General features: G+C 42.3%; 1 protein-coding gene across 2 annotated transcripts in view; it reads right to left on the reverse strand.

Annotated features, from left to right (window-relative positions):
* The window catches only part of Atp6v1a (ATPase H+ transporting V1 subunit A), a 58,865-nt gene extending 48,373 nt beyond the window's left edge, over window positions 1-10,492 (reverse strand). Inside the window, exon 1 of one of the 2 annotated variants that reach the window (XM_045147459.1) lies at window positions 10,384-10,492. The gene's annotated coding sequence lies outside the window, so the exon portion shown is untranslated. Of the gene's footprint in view, window positions 1-10,080; window positions 10,193-10,383 lie in introns of those variants that run through there. The other variant, XM_045147460.1, reaches the window with a different exon arrangement.
* Between the last annotated feature and the right edge of the window lie 104 nt (window positions 10,493-10,596).

The raw sequence follows: 10,596 nt of genomic DNA on the forward strand, positions 1-10,596 counted from the left end.
TTCCCATAGTTTGCCAGCTATCACACTCAAAGTTCATATTAACTGACAAACCAGTCCCTTATTTAACTATTTGAAATACCTCACACAATTATTTTGGCATATAAAGTCAGCAACTTTTCATGATTATTCATTGAGACATAGTATTTTAAATTTTCAAATGGTGAAATTGAAGTATAAATCAGCAAGTGGTACTTCAAATTTTATCTAGAATACTTAATGTTATTTAAAAGCCACAAGCTTAAGTATCATGACTCGCTGTGATACTGAAACTGTCACACTGATTCCATGATTGTAGCCTATGCTGTCATGAGATGGCAGATCACATGTAACTCAGGAATGCCAGCAATGGTAAGATATCCAGCAACTCATGTGCACCACCTTGTGCACCTGGCTTATGTGGGACCTGGGATACTGAACATGGGTCCTTTGCCTTCACAGGCAACCACCTTAACCGCAAAGCCATCTCTCCAGCCCTCAGATTCCTATGGAAAGATCAAGCTGTAGCCGGGCAGGGTGGAGTACAACTAGAGCCGCAGGAGGCTCCAGCAGAGGGATTAAGTCTGAGGCACGTCTCGACCCTGTCCTGAACGAGTAAACAAGAAGGTTGAAATCAAGCACTGAAAAACTGCAAATACTTTAAATTTTGCTTCTTAAGGAAATTAAATTTTTTTTTTCTTAGAGACAGCAAGAGATAGAAACAGAGAACATTGGCACGCCAGGACTTCAGCCACTGAAATTGAACTCCAGACACTTGCACCACCTAGTGGGCATGTGTGGCCTTCCTCCCCTTTGTGCCTCTGGCTTACATGGGATCTGGAGAGTAGAACATGGGTCCTTTGGTTTCTCAGGCAAGCGCCTTAACTGCTAAGCCATTTCTCTAGCCCTCTTATACCCATGTAGAGCCAGATGCAGAAGGTGACACAAGTGTCTGGAGTTTGTCTGCAGTGGCAGGAAGCCCTGCCACAACCATTTTCTCTCCATCTGCTTCTTTCTCTGATTCTTTTTCTGGTACAAATCAAAATGCTAAAAAAAAGAGAGCTTAATCTTGTAATCTGGTGCTTATTGACCAAAAGCTAAAGTGGACTTTCTCACAATGATCCTGTTACATGATTAAGTCAGGTAACAGTTCCTATACTTGTGCAATATGCTCTCAATCTCCAAGGCAGAAAATATTTCTGGAGCATTTAATATCCACATCACAAAAAAATTAATTCATATATTTTTTGAAAAGGTTTTTTTTTTTTTTACAGTTTCCATAAAAATAGGCAATAAACAATGATAATTCCTATGCCCATTCTCCCCCTCTGAAATCCACCCTCCATTGAACCTCAATTTGATCTTTATGTGGTAACACCCATCATTTTCTGGTACATTTTACATGGCATTTTTACTGGATGTCCAAAGGTTAACATACACACACATAAAATTAAGAACTTACGTAGTTACCACAATAATTTATTCACTTTCCTCTCAGATGCCTAAGACAGAAAATATTTTAGGTAACTGTTATGTGTAGTCACGTTAAATGGTACTGTTCATTTTGTTAACTCCTTCTTTGACCTGGCCTTCTGGTTCTTTTCCTAATGGAAATAATTTTTCTAATTATAGAAACACTATGTATTCATTGTTACAATGCAAAAACATCATATGGAAAAGCATAGGGAAGAAAGCAAAAAGAACCTGAAATATCTAAATAACGTCTCTGAGGTAATCACTAAACACTGTGATTATCAAGCTTCCCTGTAATTCATTGCACACATCGACGTGCACCAACACGTATGCATATCTGATGGATCTGATGATGGGTTCTCTACTTCTGTGCCCCCTCCTCTTATTTCCTTTCTTTCTTTCTTTTTGCTTTTCCGAGTTAGGGTCTCACTCTAGCTCAGAGTGACCTGGAATTCACTATGTCTATGTCGTCTGGGGGTGGCCTCGAACTCAGGCGATCCTCCTACCTCTGCCTCCCGCTGAGATTAGAGGCGGGAGGCAGCCCTTTTCTTATTTTCTTCTTTCAGTGTTGACAACCCATAGATACATGAAAGTCATGCTGTTTTACAAAAATGGAATTCTTGTGTGTGGTGGCGCACGCCTTTCATCCCAGCACTCAGGGAGGCAGAGGTAGGAGGATCGCCGTGAGTTCGAGGCCACCCTGAGACTCCATGGTGAATTCCAGGTCAGCCTGGGCCAGAGTGAGACCCCACCTCAAAAAAAAGAGGAATTCTAAATACATAGGTTTCTATATATTCTGTCTTTATTATTTAAGATGTATGTTAGAAATCTTTTCAAGAATATGTTTGGGGCTGGAAAGATGGCTCAGCAGTTAAGGCACTGCAAAGCCTAACCAGCCAGATTTGATTGTCCAGTACCCACATAAAGCCAGATGCACAAAGTGATGCATGTATCTGGAGTTAATTTGCAATAGTAGCTGTAAGCCCTGACACACGCATTCATATTTTCATTCCCCTCCCCTTGGAAATAAACAGAGTAATCCACATCTTCTTAATGTTTTGAGAAAAACCTTTCTGATATTTAATACTTCACTGTCAGTATGATTACTAGTAAGGCAAGACTGTTCATGTTTGTTAAATGTTAAGATTTTTTTTGAGGTGGGGTCTCACTCTAGCCCAGGCTGACCTGGAATTCACTATGAAGTCTCAGGCTGGCCTCAAACTCACCTCTGCCTCCTGAGTCCTGGATTAAAGACATGCACTGACTGCCAGGCCCAGCTCTAAGATTTTTCTTCTGTGAACTTTTAGTCACATGCCTTCTCAATGGTTCTACAAGGACTTTTTCTTAATTTGTAAGAATGCCTCATGACATATGAAATTGCAATATTTGTTTTCATCTTTTGTTTCTATTTCTTCATGGACTTCTTTATTTCTATGTAGTTTAATTTGCCTGTCATTATTTTTAAGACTTAAAGGTCTTCTAGTTTGGCCTAGATTATATATAAACATGTCCCAGCACTTGGGAGGCAGAGGTAGAAGGTTTGTTGTGAGTTCAAAGCCACCCTGAGACTACATAGTTAATTCTAGGTCAGCCTTGGCTAGAGTGAGACCCTACCTCAAAAAGACAAAAAGAAAAAAAGTGCGTACAAAAAAAGTGAAGAAAATTTAACAGATTAATATTTTATTATTAGTTACATTTTAAAATAGTAATGGCTTTATTTTATTTTATTTTCTTTAGATGGACATTGAATCAGTTATATTTACTATATATGTGCCCTCCTCACACTGGATTAAAATACATTTGGGGGCTGGAGAGATGGCTAAGTGGGTTAAGGCACTTGCCTGTGAAGCCTAAGGACCCAGGTTTGACTCCTTAGAACCCACATAACTCAGATGCACAAGGTAACGCATGTGCACAAGGTGGCGCATGCATCTGGAGTTTGACTACAGTGGCTAGAGGCCCTGGTGCGCCAATTCTCTCTCTCTCTCATTAAAAAAAATTTTTTTAAGCATTTGGTCATGTAGTAAATTCCCTTCTATATTAGGATGTGCTGTTTTTTTTTAAACTTTGATGCACTTATATATTTAAGCTTAAAAATGTGTCTACACCTAAACAAATTACTTAGGTATATCATTAAGTCAAAACATTTTTACTTCTGGGCTGGAGAGATCACACTGGCTATAAAGAGCTTGCCTTACAAGCACAAGGACCTATGTTTGACCCCCAGTACCTAGATAAAGGGCTGGGATGGCAGCCCTGGGGAGCTCTCTGGCTAGCTACTCCAGCCTAAGTGGATGGGCTCTGGTGATGGTGCTGGGCGTGGTGGCACACACCTTTAATCCCAGCACTCGGGAAGCAGAGGTAGGAGGATCTACATGAGTTCGAGGCCACCTTGAGACTACATAGTGAATTCCAGGTCAGCCTGGAATAGAGTGAAACTCTACCTTTAAAAAAAAAAGGAAATTATGGCATAACAGGATTGACACTTGAGGTTGTTCTCTGGCCTCGACATGACCACCCCCCCCCCCCGACACACATACACAGTAAAAGAAAAAAACATTTTCACTTAGGAACTTTAAGATGAAATAATTATTTCAATGTCTTAATTTCCATATCAAATTTTAAAAATTTTAGCCAAGCCCAATCCCAGCTGTTTGGGAGGCTGAGGCAGGAGTATGGAAAGTTCAAGGCCTCACTGGAGTTCCAGCCCAACCTGGGCAACTTACTGAGTCCCCTACTGGAAGATACAAAGAGGCTCAGGACACAGCTCCATGACAGAGCACTTGCCTAACATGTGTTATGCCTTAGGGTCAATTCCCAGTACCGTCCCCCAAATCTTTTTCTTGCAGTATCTATTGACTGTATACACTCAAATATACATGTGATACATATAGTAATAAAATCTGGATTTCTGTAATATTCTACTCTGCAGATAATCACTTGATGCATTGCTTATGAATTTTCCAAGTGGGTATATAAAATCAGTCCTATACCTGTGCCCATTCTATAATTTAAAAGGCATTTGCCAAACTTAGTCTTCTCAATCTTTCAATAACCATTAGCATACACCTTTAATCCCAGCACTTGGGAGGCAAAGGTAGGAGGATCACTGTGAGTTTGAGGCTAGCTTGAGACTACAGTGAGCTCCAGGTCAGCCTGGGGTACAGTGAGACCCTACCTTGAAAAAAAAAAAAAGGCTTTCACTTTACAATATGAAAACAAAGAGAATGACAAAACAAAATGCACTACCAAAATTAAGTGGAAAACACTGGAATTCATTATCACATTTACTGTAAAGCAAGAAATATTTTGGTCATGATTGTGAAACAAACTCACAATACCTATACTTCAACTGTTGTTTTATTTACTAATAGTTTCCACCATAAAGCCTGTAATCCTTATGAGTCATTTGGGAAGGGATTTTTTTTTTTTTTACTAGACAGTTCATGTCTCCATTGTTACCTACATTGCTTTGTCTATTTCATATAAGGATAAAAATGAGATATAAAAACATTTAATCTCTTTGTTTTGTAGGACAGGGTCTCACTCTACTCTGGGCTGATCTGGAACTCGTTCTGTGGCCCATGCTGGTCAAGAACTCAGTGAGCCTCTACCTTCTACCTCAGCCTGCCGAACTCTGAGATTAGATGTATGAGCCACCATGCCAGTCTCTTTTTTGTGAATTTTAATTTTTTTTTTTTTTTTAATTTCAAGGTAGGGTCTTGCTATAGTCTAGATTGACTTGGAATTCACTCTGTAGTCCCAGGGTGGCCTGGAACTCACAGTGATCCTTCTACCTCTGCCTCCTGAGTGCTGGGATTAAAGGTGTGTGTGCCACTATACGTGGCTCATTTAATCCTTTTGAAAGGCAAAAATTCTACATTTACAAGCATTAACTCCAAGTCCCTGCTGTACTGCCTATATAATTTTAATACATATTTCTATCATTCATTGTAGGAATACAAATTTAAAAGCAGAAGAATTGCTTCCTTAAATCTATCCCATACATTAATGATCATAAACTTTGAAATTTTAAAAAACTAAGCTAAAAAAGAATCTTTGCTAGAAGTAGACTTTCCTTCTCCAATTTTTTCATAATGGACTTATTTCAAATTCTACCTCATTCATTATAACAAGAAGTTGTTCAAAATGAGGCTTTACAAGTCTGGGTGTGGTTGCCGAGCCTTTAGTCGTGGCACTTGGGTAGCAGAGGTAGGAAGATCACTAAGAATTCAAGGCCAGTGTGGGACTAGAGTTCCAGGTCAGCCTGGTATAGAGACCGACCCTACCTGGAAACAAAACAAAACTAAAAAAAAAACCTAAACAACAACAACAACAAAAAAAAACCCAGAGGTATTAGTTAATTTTGTGGGGGTATTCAACCCTCTGTTAGAAATTCATTATGTAAGATCAAAGAACATATGAGAATGAAGTTGATATATTTCTGCTGGCATGGTGGCACGTGCCTATGGTACCAGCACTCAAGATATAGAGGTAAGAAGTTCACCAAATTAAAGACCAGCCTGAGCCTCAAAACATACCACATTGGGAAAAAAAAAAAAGCCAGGTGTGGTGGCGCACACCTTTAATCCCAGTACTTGGGAGGCAGAGGTAGGAGGATCGCTAAGAGTTCGAGGTCCCCCCACCCCCCCGAGACTACATAGTGAATTCCAGGTCAGCCTGAGCTTGAGTGAGACACTACCTTGGTTTATAAAGTGTGTATTAAACACTGTATATTCATGATCTACTTTACCGAGGGCTAGCTTTAAACTTGAGGAAACTTAATCTTACTAAATGGTCAAGATCATATAGCTAGTAAGTTAGATGAGAACCTAACCCCAAGTCTTTACAACCAGCCCCAACTCGCTATACCACTTGTAGCTCACGCACAACTGCTTTTTTCATTAGCCTAACCATTTCTTCCTGGCCATGCCTGGATGATAACCATGCCACCTCGGTAAAGATACCCCTCCAAGAGGTAAAGCGGCTTAACTCCCTTGTGTGCTGGTTCAATACTCACTCAGTATATAACCTAGCAGGCACTTCACTTCAACTTTTTAAAAAAATATTTTTATTTATTTGCAAGGAAAGAGAAAGACAGAGGGAGTGGGTGGGAATGAGGAAGTGAGAACAGGTGCAGCAAGGCCTCTGGCCACTGCAAAGGAACTCCAGATGCACGTGCCACTTTGTGCACCTGGCTTTCTACATGGGTACTGGGGAACAAAACCCAGGCCATCAGGCTTTACAAGCAAGTGCCTTCAACTGCTGCTGAGCCATTTCTCATGCCTCCAACCTTTTTTTTTTTTTGCTTTTCGAGCTAGGGTCTCACTTTGGCTCAGGCTGACCTGGAATTCACTATGGAGTCTCAGGGTGGCCTCGAATTCATGGTGATCCTCCTATCTCTTCCCGGGCTTCCAACCCTTTTTTTTTTTTTTTTGAGGCAAGGTTTCATGCACTTTAGCACTTTTGTGGAGAAAACACCAATGGAAACACAGTCCTCAAACCAGAAGGACGTTCATGTTTTAGTGAGGAACAGCCTAACTAATAGACTCATGTCAGAAATAAAAGCAGAGAAATTGAAAATATTATGGAGTAGTCCATAGGACTGACTGGCTATTTTGGCCTAAGAAGGCTGAATTCTTATTGGTAATGATATTAATAAAGGCAGAAAAATAAGAAAAAAAATCTTAGAGCAAGAAAACGAAGTGTATCAGGGGACCCTAATCCTTTTCTGTTATGTAATAGTGGGGCTACAATACAATTCCCCAGAGAAATGCTACGATTCCTCCATGTAGCACAAAATGATGCAACTGGTCTCAGAAATGCTTTCCAATGTTTAAATCACTTACGCGTTGTTTCTGTGCATAATGCCAATGCTCCTTTTATTCACATGTAATTTCCACCACTATTTAGTCATCAATTCTTGCTATGAATCTTGCAGATTTCATCAGTGGTCTACATTACTGCTTTCAGAAGTTCTCTAAAATTGGAGCAATTGTGAAGTAAAACTGCAGACTCATTCACCCTCCTTAGTAATTATTTTCCTCTCTAGTACTCAAAGCCTTTTAGCTGGTTCTCGCTTGCCCGTCTCGGTGCACCTGGAAAGAACTGGTTTGGACTTCCAAAGCACTTAGGAATTCTCTTCGGTAGTGGAATTTCCCTGGGCAAAGAAGCAGCACTAATTTTTTTTTCTCTCTCTTCTAGAGGTCAGAGTACTTCACTCTGGAGAAAAGTAATTGATCAAACTATATTTGTTTTTTGGTTTTTTTTGAGGTAGGGTCTCACTCTAGCTCAGGCTGACCTGCATTCACTATGTCATCTCAGGGTGGCCTCGAATTCACGGCAATACTTCTACTTCAATCTCCCAAGTGCTGAGATTAAAAACATGCACCACCATACCCAGCCTTATATTTGTGTTTGTTTTTTCAAAGATTTTATTTTTATTTATTTATTAGAGACAGAGTGAGAGAGTGAGAATGGGCACTCCAGGGCCTTTTGCCACTGCAAACGAACTCCAGATGCACGCACCACCATGTGCATCTGGATTACGTGGGACCTGGAGAATCAAACTGGGGCCCACAGGCTTCTCAGGCAAATGCCCTATACTTGTATTTCTTTTTAAAATTTTTTTTGTGTATTTTTATGTATTTGAGAGCAACAGAGAGAGAGAGAAAGGGGCAGATAGAGAGAGAGAGAGAGAATGGGCATGCCAGGGCCTCCAGCCACTGCAAACGAACTCCAGATGCATGCACCCCCTTGTGCATCTGGCTAACGTGGGTCCTGGGGAATTGAGCCTTGAACCGGGGTCCTTAGGCTTCACAGGCAAGCGCTTAACTGCTAAGCCACCTCTCCAGCCCTATACTTGTATTTTTAAGAGACATGGCTACATAAACATGTCAACAGATGAGTTCTACCTCACAAGTAGAAACTGGCAAAATTGTAATACCATCCTCATTATTACTTGGGCAATGCAAGATCATCAAGATTAACTATTCTACTGTGAAGTCACAAATCGGCCAGTCTTGTATTTTGTTAAATTGCTATGATTAAGGTTTCAGTTTTTGTCTCTTTTAGACAAAAACTTTTTTAAGACCACTTTATTACAGAGAATTTGGAAGATAGAGAAAAACATGGAAGTCTTATTTGTAACACAAAGTGATCCCACCTTCCTTTTCACTTATTCTTTTTTGGGGGGGGTCTCCCTCTAGCCCAAGCTGATGTGGAATTCACCATGTAGTCTCAGGGTGGCCTCCTACTTCTGCTCCCTGAGTTCGGGGACTAAAGGAGAGAGCCACCTCGCCTGGCCCACCTTTATTCTTTCCTCTTGACCTTTCTCCCTGGCCCCCACTGAATGCAGGGCCTCACACGTGGCTATAATCCCCAGCCCTCACCTGACTTTTTAAAAGAGATTCTTCGGTTCATTGGCTTTCAACTAAGATTTAACTCAGAATATTACTTTGATTTTTTTTTTTTTAATTTAAGAAAGAAAGAGGCAGATAGAGAAAGAACAGGCACACTAGGGCTTCTAGCTGCTGGAAACCAACCCCAGAGGCATGTACCACTCTGTGCATCTAGCTTTACATGGGTCCTGGGGAATCGAACCCAGGCAAGTGCCTTAACCACTGAGCCATCTCTCCACCCCTGAGACTATTACTTTCCAGATTAAGAAAAAGTATAACATTAGTAACAAAAATAAAATTTGTAATTTTGTAAGTCCTTCCAATTTAAAAGAAACAAGGAACTCTCTAAATTTGCAATACAAATAGAGTGTAACCTCAAACTAAAAAAATTCTTACCTAAACCACACTGTTTGGGGTGAAAACATTGGCTACTACATTGCATATACAATGGAGTACAGTGGGTTGGGCAAAAGCCTAGGAAAAACAATTTCTGTATTTCCACAAAACACTAACTACCCATATCAGAAGAGGTCACCTGGACTTTTAGAAATGGAAAAGCTAAGGAGGAAACAAGTGTCACCCAACACATTTTTTTTACAAAAAAATGGTCAAGTAGGACTTTTAGGGGAGGAAGGGCAAAAAGGATGTCAAAAGCAGAAAATATGAAAGCAGTATCTAAGAGTCATCTTCCTGCCTTTAACTTATGAGCAAATACACTTGGTTTGTTTGTATTTTCAGCCTGGTCCTTTTGTGAAGAATTGATTCCTTCTCTGTCACCTGTATACTTTTTCTATACCTTGATCTTGTTGCAGGCCACAACAGGGCAACATCATCTTTCAAAGCCTCCCCATTCAAACTGAGACTGTCGCACTGCCAACACCCCTTGTTTTGAAGATAATACAACAGTCTTCTCCGAGAAAAAAAAAAAAAAGATGCAAAGCCAGCTTGTGCCCTTCCAGTCTCACCTGAAGCCTGTGGACATTCCCCTGACCCTCTCCTGCAAAGGATGTCAGATAAAAACCCTCGCAATTTTTGCAAGGCTTCTCGGTGAGCGCAGCTAGGGCCGTCTCGGTGACATTCCCTCCCGATCCTTTCTCACGGGAGCCTCCAGGGGTTCCCCTGACGTTTCCTGCTCACCCGAGTGAAGGCCAAAGAGTGAGGTTTGGGGGCGAGGGATAAGACGCACCCCCCCCCCCACAATCTCCAGGAATGGCTCAAGCAATCTCACTACCTGAGAGCCGCTCGCACTCCAGATGGGGAACCACGATGGCCGCACTTTCAGACGTCAGGGATGGTGGACATCTGGATGCCCAGAGAGCTGGGGGTGTGCGGGGTGGTGGGGGGCGACCATTGAGGACGGGTCTGGTGGTGGTGGGGGGTGGATGGTGGTGGACCAGGAGATCTGAGAGGGGAAAATCAATGAGCTTCCTGCCCGTGCAGGGGCACGAGCGGGCAGCAAGGCCAAAGCGCACGGCTCCTGTCCCCACGCCTCTCCTCTCGCCCCCACCCATCAGCGCAGCCGGTCGCCAGTTACCTGTCGCCGCTCACTTGCCGGGGCGCGAGGTGCAGCAGACAGCGCGGCAGCCGGGCGCCGAGAGGCTCTGTCACTGCGGGCGGGGACGGCTCCGGCCGCGGGGGCGGGGCGCCCGGGTCACGTGGCCCGAGCCCCGCCCCGCCCGCGGTCACGTGCCCCGAGCCCCGCCCCGCCCGTGTCACGTGCCCCGAGCCCCGCCCCCGCCCGCCCGCA

The sequence above is a fragment of the Jaculus jaculus genome, chromosome 4 (genome assembly GCF_020740685.1).
Source record: "Jaculus jaculus isolate mJacJac1 chromosome 4, mJacJac1.mat.Y.cur, whole genome shotgun sequence".
Lineage (NCBI taxonomy): Eukaryota > Metazoa > Chordata > Mammalia > Rodentia > Dipodidae > Jaculus > Jaculus jaculus.